The sequence below is a fragment of the Gorilla gorilla genome, chromosome 9 (assembly GCF_029281585.2).
Source record: "Gorilla gorilla gorilla isolate KB3781 chromosome 9, NHGRI_mGorGor1-v2.1_pri, whole genome shotgun sequence".
Classification (NCBI taxonomy): domain Eukaryota; kingdom Metazoa; phylum Chordata; class Mammalia; order Primates; family Hominidae; genus Gorilla; species Gorilla gorilla.
Genome location: NC_073233.2, coordinates 85,656,913 through 85,673,626, shown reverse-complemented (window position 1 = coordinate 85,673,626; position 16,714 = coordinate 85,656,913). Strand labels below are relative to the sequence as shown.

The 16,714-nt window shown below is 41.6% G+C and overlaps 1 protein-coding gene across 2 annotated transcripts in view; it reads left to right on the top strand.

The window, feature by feature from the left end:
• The window catches only part of RSF1 (remodeling and spacing factor 1), a 160,422-nt gene that overhangs the window by 18,530 nt on the left and 125,178 nt on the right, over positions 1-16,714 (top strand). The gene's annotated exons all lie outside the window — the stretch shown is intronic.

The window sequence follows — 16,714 nt, the reverse complement described above, 5'->3', positions numbered from 1 at the left end:
GCCAGATGAAGAGGTACGCTGGGTAAACAAGATCTGGAAGAGTCCCAAGTGCAGGCGCTTCTGTCCCCCAGCACATGAATGCATTCACCAACTCAGAAGCTGTCTAAATCCTAGTTTAGGGATTATTATTATTATTTTTATTATTTTATAGAAATGGGGTCTCTCTCTGTTGCCCAGGCTGTTCTTGCATTCCTAGGCTCAAGCGGTCCTCCTGCCTCAGCCTCCCAAAGTGCTGGGATTACAGGCATGAGCTACCATGCCCAGCCAGCTTAGGGATTTTTTTTTAATGGAGGTTTCATCATGTAGGCATGATTGATTGTTAACCCAGTCTCCAGACTCTTCGCTCTCTGGAGGAAGTGGATGGGGCTGAAAGTTCCAGGCTCTAGGCATGTAATCATGGCTTGGTCTTCCTGGTGACCAGTTCTCATTCTGAAGATTCCAGGAGCCCACCAAGAGTTGCCTCATTAGAACAAAAGAGGCTTCTATCACCCAGGAAATTCCACGGGATTTAAGAGCTCTGTGTAGACATGCCTGTTACCCCATTGCTCAGGAAATTGCAAGGAATTTAGGAGCTCTGTGTCAGGAACCAGGTCCAAAGAGCACATATTAGAACAAAAGATGCTGCTAGCGCCCTATCACTCAGGAATTTACAAGGATTTTAGGAGCTCTGTGTCAGGAACTGTGGAGCAGAGATCAAATATGTATTTCTTCTTTTTTTGAGACCGAGTCTTGCTCTGTTTTGCCCAGGCTGGAGTGCAGTGGCAAGCTCTCAGCTTATTGCAGCCTCCGCCTCCTGGGTTCAAGTGATTCTCCTGTCTCAAACTCCCGAGTAGCTGGGACTACAGGCATGTGCCACCACACCCGGCTACTTTTGTATTTTTAGTAGAGTTGGGGTTTCACCATGTTGACCAGGCTGGTCTCAAAACTCCTGACCTCAGGTGATCCAGCCACCTTGGTGTCCCAAAGTGCTGGGATTACAGGTGTAAGCCACTGAGCCCAGCCCCAACCTTGTATTCTTATATATACAAGGTAATCCTGGCCTTATAAAATGAATTGGAAGTGTGGGAAGTGTTCTATCCTCTTTTGTGTTTTGGAGGAGTTTGAGAAGGATTGGAATTAATTCTTTTTTTGAGAGAGAGAGAGAGAAGGCCTTGCTCTGTTACCCAGGTTGGAGTGCGATAGTGCGATTATGGCTCACTGCCACCTTGACCTAGTAGGCTCAAACAGTCCTCTTGCGTCAGCTTCCTGAGAACTTAGGGTGCACCATCACACTCAGCTAATTGAAGAGACAGAGTCTCACTGTAGCCCAAGCTGGAGTGCAGTGGTGCAATCATACCTCCCTTCAGCCTTGAAGTCTTGGGCTCAAGCTGTCTTCCCATCTCAGCCTGTTGTGTAGCTAGGAGTACAGGTGTTTGCCACCAAGCCTAGCTAATTTTGAGTGTTTTGTAGAGATAGTGTCTTGCTGTGTTGCCCAGGCTGGTCTCATACTCTTGACCTCAAGTGATCCTCCCTCTCCCTTCCAAAGTGCTGAGATGACAGGCATGTGCTACCACACCCAGCTGGTGTTAATTCTTTTATAAATGTTTGGTAGAATTAGTGAAGCCATCTGGTACTGGGCTTTCTTTGTGGGAAATACTTTTTTCTTTTCTTTTTTTTTGAGACAGGTTCTTGTTTTGTTGCCCAGGCTGGAGTGCAGTGGTGTGATCTCAGCTCACTGCAACCTCTGCCTCCCGGGTTCAAATGATTCTCCTGCCTCAGCCTCCCGCAAAGCTGGGATTACAGGTGTGTGCCAATACACCTGGCAAAGTTTTGTATTTTTAGTAGAGGCGGGGTTTCACCATGTTGGTCAGGCTGGTCTCCAACTCCTGACCTCAAGTGATCCACCCACCTCAGCCTCCCAAAGTGCTGGGATTACAGGTATGAGCCACTATGCCCTGCCACAGCCAAAACTTTATTTTTATTTATTTATTTATTTTTAGAGAATAGGGTCTTGCCACGTCACCCAGGCTGGATGGAGTGCAGTGGCTATTCACGGGAGCAATTGTAGGGCACTTTGGCCTTAAATTCCTGATCTAAAGTGATCCTCACACATTAGCCTCCCACGTAGCTGCAATGCTTTGTGGGAAAGCTGATTTGTGACTCAGTCTCTTTACTCTGTACAGGGATATTCACATTTTCTGTTTCCTCTTGAGTACATTTTGGTAGTTCGTTTCAGTGAAGTTGATAATTTCATCTAGGCTATCTAATTTGTTGGCATGCAATTTTCATAGTATTCTTTTATAATCTTTTTATTTATGTAAGGTTGTTAGTACTATCCCTGCTTGCATTTCTGACTTGGGAAACTTGAGTCTTCTATTTTTCTTCATCAGTCTAGTTAAAGGTTTATCAGTTTTATTAATCTTTTCAAACAACCAGCTTTTCTTTTCTTTGAGTGTGATTCCATTTACATGACAAATTCAGAATAGGCAAATTCATAGAGACAGGAAATAAATTAATGGCTGCCCGAGATTGGGGTGGTGAAATTTGAAAGGACAAGATTTCCTTCTGGGTTAATGGAAATATTTTGTAATTATGTAGTGGTGATGGTTACACAATATTGTCTATTCATATCCTTTGCTTTTTTTTTTTTTTCTTTGGAGACAGGGTCTCACTCTGTCACCCAGGCTGAAGTGCATAGACAAGATTATGGCTCACTGCAGCCTCGACCTCTCCTGATCTCAAGCGATCCTTTCACTTCCTGAGTAGCTGGGGCTATAGGCACATGCCACCACACCTGGCTAATTTTTGTATTTTTTATAGAGATGGAGTTTTGCCATGTTGCAAGCTGGTCTCAGATTCCTGGGCTCCAGTGATCCTCCCGCCTCATATTCCCAAAGTGCTGGGATTACAAGCGTGAGCCACTGCACCCTGCCTACCCATTTTCTAATGGAATTTATTTTTAGTCTTTATTATTATTTTTTTTTACTATTTAGTTTGAGTTTCTTGTATATTCTAGATATTATTCCTCTGTCATATGAGCAGTTTGTAAATATTTTCCCCCATTCAAGAGGTTGTGTCTTCACACTGTTGACTGCTTATTTTTCTGCGTGTAGCTTTTGAATTTAATATAGTTCCATTTGTTTATTTTTGTTTTTGTTCAAGGCTTTTGGGCTCTTTTTTTTTCTTTTTTTTATTATACTTTAAGTTTTGGGGTACATATACAGAATGTGCAGTTTCATTACATAGGTATACACGTGCCATCAACCTGTCACCTACATTAGGTATGTCTCCTAATGTTATCCCTCCCCTAACCCCCCACCTCCCGACAAGCCCTGTTGTGTGATGTTCGCCTCCCTGTGTCCATGTGTTCTCATTGTTCAACTCCCACTTCTGAGTGAGAACGTGTGGTGTTTGGTTTTCTGTTCTTGTGATAGTTTGCTGAGAGTGATAGTTTCCAGCTTCATCCATGTCCCTGCAAAAGACATGAACTCATCCTTTTTTATGGCTGTATAGTATTCCATGGTGTATATGTGCCTTTGTTTTTTTTTTTTTTTAGATGGAGTCTCGTTCCTGTCATGCAGACTCGAGTGCAGTGGCATGATCTCGGCTCACTGCAACCTCCACCTCCCAGGTTCAAGCAATTCTCCTTCCTCAGCCTTCCAAGGAGCTGGGATTATAGGCGTGTGTGTGCCTGGCTAAATTTTGTATTTTTAGTAGAGATGGGGTTTCACCATGTTGGCCAGGCTGATCTCGAGCTCCTGACGTCAGTTGATCCACCCACCTTGGCCTCCCAAAGTGCTAGGATTACAGGCATGAGCCACTGCGCCCGGCCTGTGTGCCACATTTTCTTTATCCAGCCTATCATTGATGGACATTTGGGTTGGTTCCAAGTCTTTGTATTGTGATTTATGCTGCAGTAAACATACGTGTTCATGTGTCTTTATAGTAGAATGATTTATAATCCTTTGGGTATGTACCCCAGTAATGGGATCGCTGGGTCAAATGGTATTTCTAGTTCTAGACCCTTGAGGAATCGCCACACTGTCTTCCACAATGTTTGAACTAATTTACACTCCCACCAACAGTGTAAAAGCATTCCTATTTTTCTCCACATCCTCTCCAGCATCTGTTGTTTCCTGACTTTTTAATGATTGCCATTCTAACTGGCGTGAGATGGTATCTCATTGTGGTTTTGATTTGCATTTGCCTAATGACCAGTGATGATGAGAATTTTTTCATGTCTGTGGCTGCATAAATGTCTTCTTTTGAGAAGTGTCTGTTCATATCCCTTGCCCACTTTTTGATGGGGTTGTTTTTTTCTTGTAAATTTGTTTAAGTTTGTTGTAGATTCTGGATATTAGCCGTTTGTCAGATGGATAGATTTCAAAAATTTTTTCTCATTTTATGGGTTGCCTGTTCACTCTGATGATAGTTTCTTTTGCTGTGCAGAAGCTCTTTAGTTTAATTAGATTCCGTTTGTCAATTTTGGCTTTGTTGCCATTGCTTTTAGTGTTTTAGACATGAAGTCTTTGCCCATGCCTATGTCCTGGATGGTATTGGCCAGATTTTCTTCTAGGATTTTTATGGTCCTAGGCCTCACATTTAAGTCTTTGATCCATCTTGAGTTGATTTTTGTGTAAGGTTTAAGGAAGGGATCCAGTTTCAGTTTTCTGCATATGGCTAGCCAGTTTTCCCAACACCGTTTATTAAATAGGGGATCTTTTCCCCATTACTTGTTTGTGTCAGGTTTGTCAAAGATCATATGGTTGTAGATGTGTGGTGTTATTTCTGAGGCCTCTGTTTTGCTCCATTGGACTATATATCTGTTTTGGTACCAGTACCAATGCTGTTGTGGTTACTCTAGCCTTGTAGTATAGTTAGAAGTCAGGTAGCTTGATGCCTCCAGCTTTGTTCTCCTTGCCCAGGATTGTCTTGGCTATGCAGGCTCTTTTTTGGTTCCATATGAAGTTTAAATTAGTTTTTTTCCAATTCTGTGAAGAAAGTCAGCGGTAGCTTGATGGGGATAGCATTGAATCTATAAATTACTTTTGGCAGTATGGCCATTTTCATGATATTGATTCTTCCTATCCATGAGCATAGAATGTTTTTCCATTTGTTTGTGTCCTCTCTTATTGCGTTGAGCAGTAGTTTGTAGTTCTCCTTGAAGAGGTCCTTCACATCCTTTGTAAGTTGGATTCTTAGGTATTTTATTCTCTTTGTAGCAATTTTGAATGGGAGTTCACTCATGATTTGGCTCTCAGTTTGTCTGTTATTGGTGTATAGGAATGCTTGTGATTTTTGCACATTGATTTTATAGCCTGAGACTTTGTCGAAGTTGCTTATTAGCTTAAGGAGATTTTGGATTGAGACAATGGGATTTTCTAAATGTATAATCATGTTATTTGCAAACAGAGACAATTTGACTTCCTCTCTTCCTATTTGAATACCCTTTCTTTCTTTCTGTTGCCTGATTGCCCTAGCCAGAACTTCCAGTACTATGTTGAATAGGAGTGGTGAGAGAGGGCATCCTTGTCTTCTGCCAGTTTTCAAAGAGAATGCTTCCAGTTTTTGCCTGTTCAGTACGATACTGGCTGTGGGTTTGTCATAAATAGCTCTTATTATTTTGAAATACGTTTCCATCGATATCTAGTTTATTGAGATTTTTTAGCATGAAAGGCTGTTCAATTTTGTCAAAGGCCTTTTTTGCATCTATTGAGATAATCATGTAATTTTTGTCATTGGTTCTGTTTATGTGATGAATTATGTTTATTGACTTGTGTATGTTGAACCAGCCTTGAATCCCAGGGATGAAGTTGCCTTGATCGTGGTAGATAAGCTTTTTGATGTGCTGCTGGATTTGGTTTGCCAGTATTGTATTGAGGATTTTCACATTGATGTTCATCAGGGATATTGGCCTGAAATTTTCTTTTTTTGTTGTGTGTCTGCCAGGTTTTGCTATCAGGGTGGTGCTGGCCTCATAAAATGTGTTAGGGAGGATTCCCTCTTTTCCTATTTTTTGGAATACTAATAAAAAAGAAAAGAGAGAAGAATCAAATAGACACAATAAAAAACGATATAGGGGATATCACTGCTGATCCCACAGAAATACAAACTACCATCAGAGAATGCTATAAACGCCTCTACGCAAATAAACTAGAAATTCTAGAAGAAATGGATAAATTCCTGGACACATACACCTCTAAACCAGGAAAAGTCGAATCCCTGAGTAAACCAATAACAAGTTCTGAAATTGAGGCAGTGATTAATACCTGCTAACCAAAAAAAGTCCAGGACCAGATGGATTCACAGCTGAATTCTACCAGAGCTCTTCTTAGCTTTAATATCTTTGCCTAGGTCAGTGTCCTGAAGAGTTTTCCCTATGTTTTCTACAAATAATGTTTAAGTTGTTAATTCATCTTGATTTGATTTTTGTGTTTGATGAGAAATAGAGGTCCAGTTTTATTCTTCTGCATATGCTTTTCCAGTTTTTTCAGCACCACTTATTTGAGAGGGTGTCCTTTCCCTGGTGTAGGTTCTTGACAGCTTTGTCTAAGATCAGTTGGCTGTAAATATATTTATTTCTGAGTTCTCTATTCTGTTTCATTGGTCTGTGTGTCTGATTTTATACCAATACTGAAATGTTTTGGTTACTGTAGCTTGTAATATATTTTTAAGTTGGGTAGTGTGATGCCCCCAGCTTTGTTGACAACTGTCTCTCTGTTTGGATCCTTTTGTTCAGGATTGCTTTGGCTGTTCTGCAGGGTTTTTTTGTTTGTTTCATGTGATTTCAGCATTGTGTTTTCTAGTTCTATGAAAACTGATCTTAGTATTTTCATAGGAATTGCATTGAATCTGTAGATTGCTTTGAGCAGTATGGTCATTTTATTGATATTCTTTTAATCAATGAACATGTGATGTCTTTCCATTTTGTCCTCTTCGGTTTCTTTCAGTCAGTGTTTTCTAGTTTTGCTTGTAGAGATCTTTTACCTTCTTGTTTAAATGTATTTGTAGGTATTTCATTTTTTTTTTGTAGTTATTGCAAATGGGATTGCCTTCTTGATTCCTTTTTCGCTCTTGTGTTATTGGTGTATAAAAATGCTACTGATTTTTATATGTTGATTTTTGTCTCTTGCAACATTACTGAATGTTCTAAGAGGTATTTGGTAAAATCTTTAGGTTTTTCTAATTACAGGGTCATATCATCTGCAGAGAGGGAAAGTTTGACCTCCTTCTTTCCAATTTGGATACCTTTCCTTTCTTTCTCTTGCCTTACTGCTTTAGCTAGGACTTCCAGTACTATGTTGATTTAGGAGTGCTGAAAGTATTCATCCTTGTCTTTCTTGTTTCAGTTCTTAGAGGAAAGTTTTTCAACTTGTACATATTCAGTATGATGTTAGCTGTGGGTTTGTTATCTATGGGCTTTGTTATTTTGAGGTGTATTCCTTCTATGCCTAGTTTGTTGAGAGTTTTTATCATGAAGAGATTGATAATTTGTTTCAAGGAAGTTTTTGACCTCCATCTTACTTCATTGACCCGGTGGTTGTTCAGGAACATGTTATTTGATTTCCATGTGTTTATATGTTTTTTTAAATCTTTTATTTATTTATTTTTTATTTATAGACAGGGTTTCACTATTTTGCCCGGGCTTGTCTTGAACTCCTGGGCTCAAGTAATCCTCCCACCTTGTCCTTGCAAAGTGCGGGGATTACAGGCATGAGCCACCAGAGCCTGGCCCCATGTATTTGTATGGTTTCTAAAGTTCCTCTTGATATTTGTTTCTCATTTTATTCCATTGTGGACTGAGAAGATACTTAGATGATTTCGATTTCTTAAAATTAATTGAGACTTCTTTTGTGGACTAACACTTCCTGGAAGATGTTCCACGTGCTGATGAGAAGAAGTATTGTGCAGTTAGTTAGAATGTTCAGTAGGTATCTATCTGTAAGGTCCATTTGGTGCAAAGTCCCTTTTAAATCCATGTTTGTTGATTTTCTGTCTAGAGAATCTGTCTTATCCCCTTCAACAGTGGAATGTTGAAGTCCCTCACTGTTATTATACTGGAGTCTGTCTCTCTGTTTAGATCTAGTAATATTTTCTTTGTGAACTTGTGTGCTCCAGTGTTGAGTGCATATATGTTTAGAATTGTTATATCCTTTTGCTGGATTCATCCCTTTATCATTATATAATGACCTTCATCATCTTTTTTTTTTTAATTACCTTTTTTGACTTAAAGTTGTTTTTATGTATAGCTACCCCTGAGAGCTTGTTTGGAGGTTCTATCAGGAGAGTGCAGCTACTCTTAACACCCTTGATGGAAGACCGGTCCTCCTGTATTGGGGATGGTTGTCCTCTTCGACCAAGTGCCCAGCTTCTGGAGGGATGCACATGGAGCCAGTGAGGGGGGTAGGGGATACCTGCCTAGCCAGCCAGATCAACTGAATCAATCCTGGCGATCAGTGGAGTGACAGATGTCGCAGCCAGGTCACCCTCACATCCATATCTGATATATGTTTAGCTACTCCTGCTCACTTCTGATTTTCGTCTGTGTGGAATATCTTTCCACCTCTTTTAGTCTATATGTGTCTTTACTGGTAAAGTGTGTTTTTTCTAGGCATCATATAGTTGGATCATATTTCTTGTTTTTTCTTTTTTTTTTGAGGGAAGATCTCTCCTGTCACCCAGGCTGGAAGTACAGTGGCATGATCATGGCTTACTGCAGCCTTAAATTCCTGGACTTAAGCAATCTTCTGCCTTAGCCTCCTGAGTAGCTGAGACTACAGGTGCAGGCTACCACGCCTGGCTAATTTTAAATTTTTTTCTTTTGTAGAGATGAGGACTTGCTATGTAGACAAGGCTGGTTTCGAACTCCTGACCTAAAGTGATCCTCTCACCTTGGCCTCTTAAAGTGCTGGGATTACAGGCGTGAGCCACTGCACCTGGCCAGATCATGTTTCTTTATCCATTCAGCCAGTTTGTGTCTTTCAAGTGGAGACAGATTCATTTACATTCAAGGTTATTATTGATATGTGATGTTTTGTTCCTGTCATATTGTTGTTTTCTGCTTGTTGTATGTATTCTTTGTTCTTTTCTTTTTCTTGTTTATCTTTGTGATTTACAGGTTTTAATGTCGTGGTACCTTTTGAGTCCTTTCTCTTCCTCATTTGTATGTTTACCCATGAATTTTATACTTTTGTGTGTTTTCACAATGGTAAATATCATCCTTTCACTTCCAGGTTTAGTACTCCTTTGAGCATTTCTTGTAGGTCTGGTCTAATGGTAATGAATTCCCTTTAATGGTGATGAATTTTCTTAACTTTTGCTTGTCAGGGAAAGATTTTTCTCACTTACAAAGGGTAATTTTGGTAGGTATAGTATATTGATTGGCAGTTTTTTTTTTTTTTTCAGACCTTTGAATATGTCATTACATTCTCTCCTGGCTGGTAAAGTTTCTGCTGAGATTCTGGGCATATATGATAATGTAATCTCTGTATGATTTCTTTGGCTCTAAACAACGTCAGGGGTACCTGTTTTGTCCTTGACAGCTTAGGGTCTGGTTATTAGTAGAGGCTGTGGTGAAGTGTTCCTGGGGACTGGGTTGCTAGCTGGGCTAGTCTTCTGTCCCCAGTGGTGGGATTTATGGGCTGAGCATACCTGTCTTTGGTCTCAGGGTGACGTACACCAGCACCGGTGTTAGCCAGGTACAGACAGGCCGATTCTTGGGCCTCCAGCTGGCCTACTCAGATGCCAGTAGTGGCAGCATGGGCTGGGAGAGTGGGGGTGGGTTCTTGGGCTTGGATATGGTTTGGCTGTGTCCCCACCCAAATCTCATCTTGAATTCCCATGTGTTGTGGGATGGACTTGGTGGGAGGTAATTGAATCATGGGAGCAGGTCTTTCTGGTGCTGTCCTCATGATAATGAGTAAGTTTCATGAGATCTGATGGTTACTATAAGGGGGAGTTTCCCTGCACAAGCTCTCTCTGCCTGCCGCCATCCGTATAGTGTGTGAGTTGCTCCTCCTTGCCTTCTGCCATGATTGTGAAGCCTCCCCAGCCATATGGAACTGCAAATGCAATAAACCTCTTTCTTTTGTAAATTGCCCAGTCTTGGGTGTGTCTTTATCAGCAGCATGACAACAGAGTAATACAGTAACTTGGTACCAGTAGAGTGGGGTGTTGCTGAAAAGATACCTGAAAATGTGGAAACGACTTTGGAACTGGGTAACAGGCAGAGGTTGGAACAGTTTGGAGGGCTCAAAAGAAAATAGGAAAATGTAGGAAAGTTTAGAACTTCCTAGAGACGTGATGAATGGCTTTGACCAAAAGCCTGATAGCGATATGGACAATAAGATCCAGGCTGAGATGGTCTCAGATGGAGAAGAGGAACTTGCTGGGAACTGGAACAATGATGATTCTTGTTATGTTTTAGCAAAGAGGCTGGCGACATTTTCCCCTGCCCTAGAGATTTGTGGAACTTTGAACTTGAGAGAAATGATTTAGGGTATCTGGCGGAAGAAATTTCTAAGCAGCAAAACATTCAAGATGTAACTTGGGTGCTGTTAAAGGCATTCAGTTTTATAAGGGAAGCACCACATAAAAGTTTGGAAAATTTGCAGCCTGACAATAGAAAAGAAAAACCCATTTTCTGAGGAGAAATTGAAGTCTGCTGCAGAAATTTGCATAAGTAAGGAGGGGCCAAATGTTAATCCCCAAGACAATGGGGAAAATGTCTCCAGGGCATGTCGGAGGTCTTCACGGCATCCCATCCCAGCACTGGCCCAGAGTCCCCATGCTGTGTGCAGTCCAGGGGCTTGGTGCTCTGCATCCCAGCCACTCCAGCCATGACTAAAAGGGGCCAAGTTACAGCTTGGGCTGTTGCTTCAGAGGGTGGAAGCCTCAAGCCTTGGCAACTTCCATGTGGTGTTGAGCCTGTGGGTGCACAGAAGTCAAGAATTGAGGTTGGGGAACCTCCACCTAGATTTCAGAAGATGTATGGAAATGCCTAGATACCCAGGGAGAAGTTTGCTGCAGGGGCAGGGTCCTCACGGAGTGGGTGGAGAACCTCTGCTAGGGCAGTGCAGAAGGGAAATGTGGAGTTGAAACCCCTACACAGAGCCCCTACCTGGGGCACTGCCTAGTGGAGCTGTGAGAAGAGGGCCACCATCCTCCAGATCCCAGAATGGTAGATCCACTGAGAGCTTGCACCGTGTGCCTGGAAAAGCCGCAGACAGTCAACACTAGCCCATGAAAGCAGCCAGGAGGGAGGAGGCTATACCCTCCAAAGCCACAGGGGCGGAGCTGCCCAAGACCATGGGAACCCATCTTTTGCATCAGCGTAACCTGTATATGAGACCTGGAGTCACTGGAGGTCATTTTGGAGCTTTAAGATTTGACTGTCCCACTGGATTTCGGACTTTCAAGAGGCCTGTAGCCCCTTTGTTTTGGTCAGTGTCTCCCATTTGGAATGGCTGTATTTATCAACTTCCTGTACCCCCATTGTATCTAGGAAGTAACTAACTTACTTTTGATTTTACAGACTCATAGGCAGAAGGGACTTGCCTTGTCTCAGATGAGACTTTGGACTGTGGACTCCTGAGTTAATACTGAAATGAGTTAAGACTTTGGGGGACTGTTGGGAAGGCATGTTTGGTTTTGAAATGTGAGGACATGAGATTTGGGAGGGGCCGGGGCAGAATGATATGGCTTGGCTGTGTCCCCACCCAGATCTCATCTTGAATTACCATGTGTTGTGGGAGGGACCCTGTGGGGGTAATTGAAACATGAGGGCAGGTCTTTCTCATGCTGTCCTCACGATAATAACTAAGTCTTATGAGAGTTGATAGTTATTTTAAGGGGGAGTTTTCCTGCACAAGCTCTCTTTGCCTGCCACCATCCATGTAAGATGTGACTTGCTCCTCCTTGCCTTCTACCATGATTGTGAAGCCTCCCTAGCCATGTGGAACTATAAGTCCAATAAACCTTTCTTTTGTAAATTGTCCAGTCTCAGGTATGTCTTTATCAGCAGTGTGAAAATGGATTCATACAGTAAATCAACATGAAAATGGACTAATACAGGCTCTTAGGCAGCCAGCATGGCATGGTTGATGGCAGTGGCAGGACTGCCTTCTTGGTCCTGAGCAGTGTGTACTGGTGTTGGCGGTGGCTGTGATAGACTGGGCCAGCCACTCCCAAGGCCTGCAGGTGGCATCTGCAGGTAGGTTACAGCTGTGGTGGCAGCTGCGGGTAGACAGGCCCAATCTCAGGCCACTGGGAGGCATGCTCACGTACCAACAGTGGTAGGCTGAGCAGTCCCCTGTTTCCAGAATGTGTGTCTGGGATGGTGTGAATGGGGGTGAAGCTGGGCCAGAAGGGCTTATCCTCAGGCTCCCTGTTGGTGTGTGCAGGTACAATCAGTGGTGGGCAGGTGCGGGGCATTCCCCAGGCCCTGGGCAGAATAATTGACTTGGGGACCATCAGGGATGTGTTGGGGCCCTGCCACTGTGGAGGGTGGAGCTGCCTTCTATGGTAGTAGCTTAGACTGGTGGGTGGGGAACACACGCTCTGCTCACATCTCAGCTCCTGATCAGTCTGGGGGTGCTCACACCTCAGCTGTGGCCATAGTGGCCTGCCACTTGCTCATGCTTCAACCCTGACAGCGGTAGCCTGTGCCTTGCTTGTGCCTCAGCCCCGGCGGCAGTAGTCCACGCATCACTTGAGTCTCAGCCCTGGTGGCATTGGGCCCCAGGACAGTGGGCAGTCTGTTGGGGACAGGACTCTAAAATGGCACCTTGCTATAGCTGCCTAGGTCTCAGGGAATCTGTGGAACCCAGGACAAGCTCCCTCCCTGGAGCTGCATCTTCATACAATCTCCCGACAGCTTCCTTTGTTAGTTTCAGGACCTGTGACAGTTGAGGCCCTCTCCCGTGGCTAGCTAGAATTGCAGAAATCCACGGTGGGAACATGGACCGCTGAGCTCTCACTTTTCCTTTTAACACATTGGGGAGTTTCTCCTGGCTCCCATTTGATGGGGGTTGAGCAGGCTGCCTTATTTCTTTCTCCTTCCTTGCCGTAGATGTTTCCTGTCATTTTTCTGTTGAATTCCAGTGTTCTGTTTTTTTTAATGTTTTTAAAAATTAGTTTTTTGAGATAAGGTCTTGCTTTTTGACCCAGGCTGGTCTCCAACTCTTGGCCTCAGTAATCCTCCCATCTCACCCTCACAAGTAGCTGGAACTATAGCCACATGCCTCTCTTTTCCTGGCATCTATCTCTTGGGTGATCTATTCAAAGTGTCATTATCTACTCACTATTTTGGTTGTTCTTAGTAGAGGCGGCCTCTAGTTAGCAATCTTAAAGTCTCTCCCTTGTTGTCTTTTAAGGTGAAAGCTTTGGTCATAGATTTGAGACTTTTCTTTGTTTCTAATGAATTTTTAGCTTTGTAATTTTTTTTCCTTTTTCTTTAACTGTATCCACTGGGATTTGTAGCATATAAATTTTTCTACAAATACTGCTTTAGATGCATGCCACGACTGTTATTTTCATTATATTGGATACCTTTTTCACTAGACTAAGGCAGTTTTTTTTCCTCTGTATCATTTTGTTTAGTTTTCATTGTTACATTTTTAAGTTCGCTAATCTTTTTTTTTTTTTTTTTTTAACCTGTCTGCTCTACCTTTTATCCCATTCAGTATCAGACCTTAGAATTTCCCTTTCTAGAATTTTCGTTTGGGTCTTTTTTTATATTAACCTTATCTCACTTCAACATGTTTTCAGTTTTTCCTCTAGGTTCTTGAACATATGGATTATAGTCATAGTCATATAAGAACTTTTCATGTCTTTTTCTACTGATTCTATTACCAGTAATTTCTGGGTCAGGTTTGGTTTTTTTTGTTGTTTTTGTTTTTCTCACTTTGGGTTGAATTTTTCTGCTTCCTTTGCATGCCCGGTAATATTTTACTTTTTTTTTCCCCCTACTTTTTTTTTTGAGATAGTGTCTCACTCTGGTTGCCCAGGTTAGAGTACAGTGGTGTGATCTTGGCTCACTGCAGCCTTGACCTTCCTGACTCAAGTGATTCTCCTACCTCAGCCTCCCGAGTAGTTACTATTACAGGCGTACACCTCCATACCTGACAAATATTTTTTGTATTTTTTTGTATTTTTAGTAGAGACGGGGTTTCACTGTGTTGCCCAGACTCGTCTCAAACTCCTGGACTCAAGCAGTTGCCTGTCTAGGCCTCCCATAGTGCTGGGATTACAGGTGTGAGTCACAGCACTCGAACTTTCTTTTTTTTTTTTTTTTTTTAACTGTTCTGAAGGTACATTAGCAATGCCTGGTAAGTTTTTAGTAGATACTAAACTCTGAATTTTACTATGCTAGATGCTGGATATTTTTATATTCCTATGATATTCTTGATGTTTGTTCTGCATTATGATTAAGTTGATTGGAAAGAGATTGATTATTTAGCATCTTGATTTTTAAGCTTTGTTAAGTGGGACTGGATATGCATTTAGTCTAGTTTTTATTTTTTTCATATTAAGGCAAGACCTATTTTTCTGTAAAGACCCAGATAGTACGTATTTTAGGCTTTGTGGGCTCTACAGTTTGTGTGTCAGCTATCTCTCTCTTCTACTATAGTATAAAAGCAACCATAAATGGTATTTAAATGAATAAACATGGTTGTGAACTTTATTTTTAGATACTATAATTTAAATTTTATGTAGTTTTAAATTGTCATGAAATGTTCTTTTTTTTACCTTTTTCAGCCATTTAATAATGTAAAAGTCATTCTTAGTTCTTGGGCTATACAAAAATAGGTGCTGAACCACATTTGATCTGTAGGATATAATTTGCTGACCCCCTGCTGCTTTAACCAGTGTTAGCCAAAAGATGAGCTTTTCCATACTTGCTGTTGGGGGGCAGGCCTTGTTCATAGACCTGTGTGGGTGTTGGGTGCTATTCCCTTTATTCCTTTGGAGCAGTTCTATCCCTGACCTTGGGTAATTTCCCCGTGTACATGCCCTGCTCAGTCCTTTGCTAAAGACTCAGAGGGACTCTGCAAATTTCCACAGTACTCTCTGCAGCTCTCTTCTCTGACACTTTTCTCTGTTAATTCTACCTTTGCCTTCTTGACTCTTAACCTCATCTCTCTAAGGGAGATTGCCAGGTTTTTGATTGATCCTCCCTGTTTGCCTCTTTACCCAGTTTGTAAATTGGGGTAGTTATAGGGTTTATCTCTGTTTTGCATCTCTCATGTATCACTATTCATAGTCTTTTGTTACTCGTTGTATAATGTCTTGAGTGTCTAGTTTCATATATTTTTGTTGTCGTTTAGTTGTTTCAGTCAGGTAAACTTTGTCCTTATTACTCCATATTTGTTGGAAACACAAGAACGTACTTTTTTTTCTTTTTTACTGTATTTTGAGAGATTTGGGAAGGAAGGTGAGCCCACCATCTTGATGTAATATGCCTCCACCATTATAGTTTTAGGAGAATTAAAATTATGGGGATCTTTTATTCCCCACTGTATATTGAGTGTCTACTGTATGCTAACCCCTTCTCTAAACCTTGTGACTAAAACTTTAATGGAACATACATTCTAGTGGTCTCAACAACAGATCATAATATAATGTTGAACTATATGAAATAGGAAATATATGTGTTCCTTGGGGTACTCCTGGCTTGAGTGAAAAGGTGTCCAAGGCTCCAGCCACTTTAAATATTTTTAAATGCCAATTTTAAATTTAAATAAATAGTACATTTATTTACCAAAATGGGGTAATTTTTTATTCCCATGCTGATCAGATATTCTGAATGATAAGTTAACAATAATCTTGCTAAGCACAACATAGGATACTTTAATAAATTCAGTTTGGTAGACTAAATCTCTTAATATACATAGTATTTGTGGGGATAAATTAATGGGAAGCATGATGGTACGTAGTAAATGTCAGGATGTTTAGTATTAGCTGGGTTGAAATCTTAGCCTTGCCACTTGATATTTGTGTGACCTGGCAATTTATTAACTTCAGAGTTTCTTCATAATGGAGACAGTAATATCCTCCTATAAAGTTTTAAGGATCTTTTGCCTTATGGAAATGTTAAAATCCACTATACAATATGCATATTGTTTCTTTTTAGAATTCGTAGTTCATGTTTAACAAATAGATCCACGTATAATTCTTTTTTTTTTTTTTTTTTTTTTTTGAGACAGAGTCTCACTCTGTCGCCCGGGTTGGAGTACAGTGGCGCGATCTCGGCTCACTGCAACCTCTGCCTCCCAGGTTCACGCCATTCTCCTGCCTCAGCCTCCCGAGTAGCTGGGACTACAGGTGCCTGCTGCCATGCCAGGCTAATTTTTTTGTATTTTTTTTTTTTCAGTAGAGATGGGGTTTCACCGTGATCCGCCCGCCTCGGCCTCCCAGAGTGCTGGGATTACAGGCGTAAGCCACTGCGCCTGGCCAATTTGCTCTTTTAAAAATTCATATCATCTGCTCAAGTACACATCTTTAATTCTTTAATGTTGCTTTTTTTTTTTTTTTTTTTTTTGAGATGGAGTTTCGCTCTTGTTGCCCGGGCTGGAGTGCAATGGCGTGAGCTCGGCTCACTGCAACCTCCGCCTCCCAGGTTCAAGCAATTCTCCTGCCTCAGCCTCCTAAGTAGCTGGGATTACAGGTGTATGCCACCACGGCTGGCTAATTTTTGTATTTTTAGTAGAGACACAGTTTCACCATGTTGGCGAGG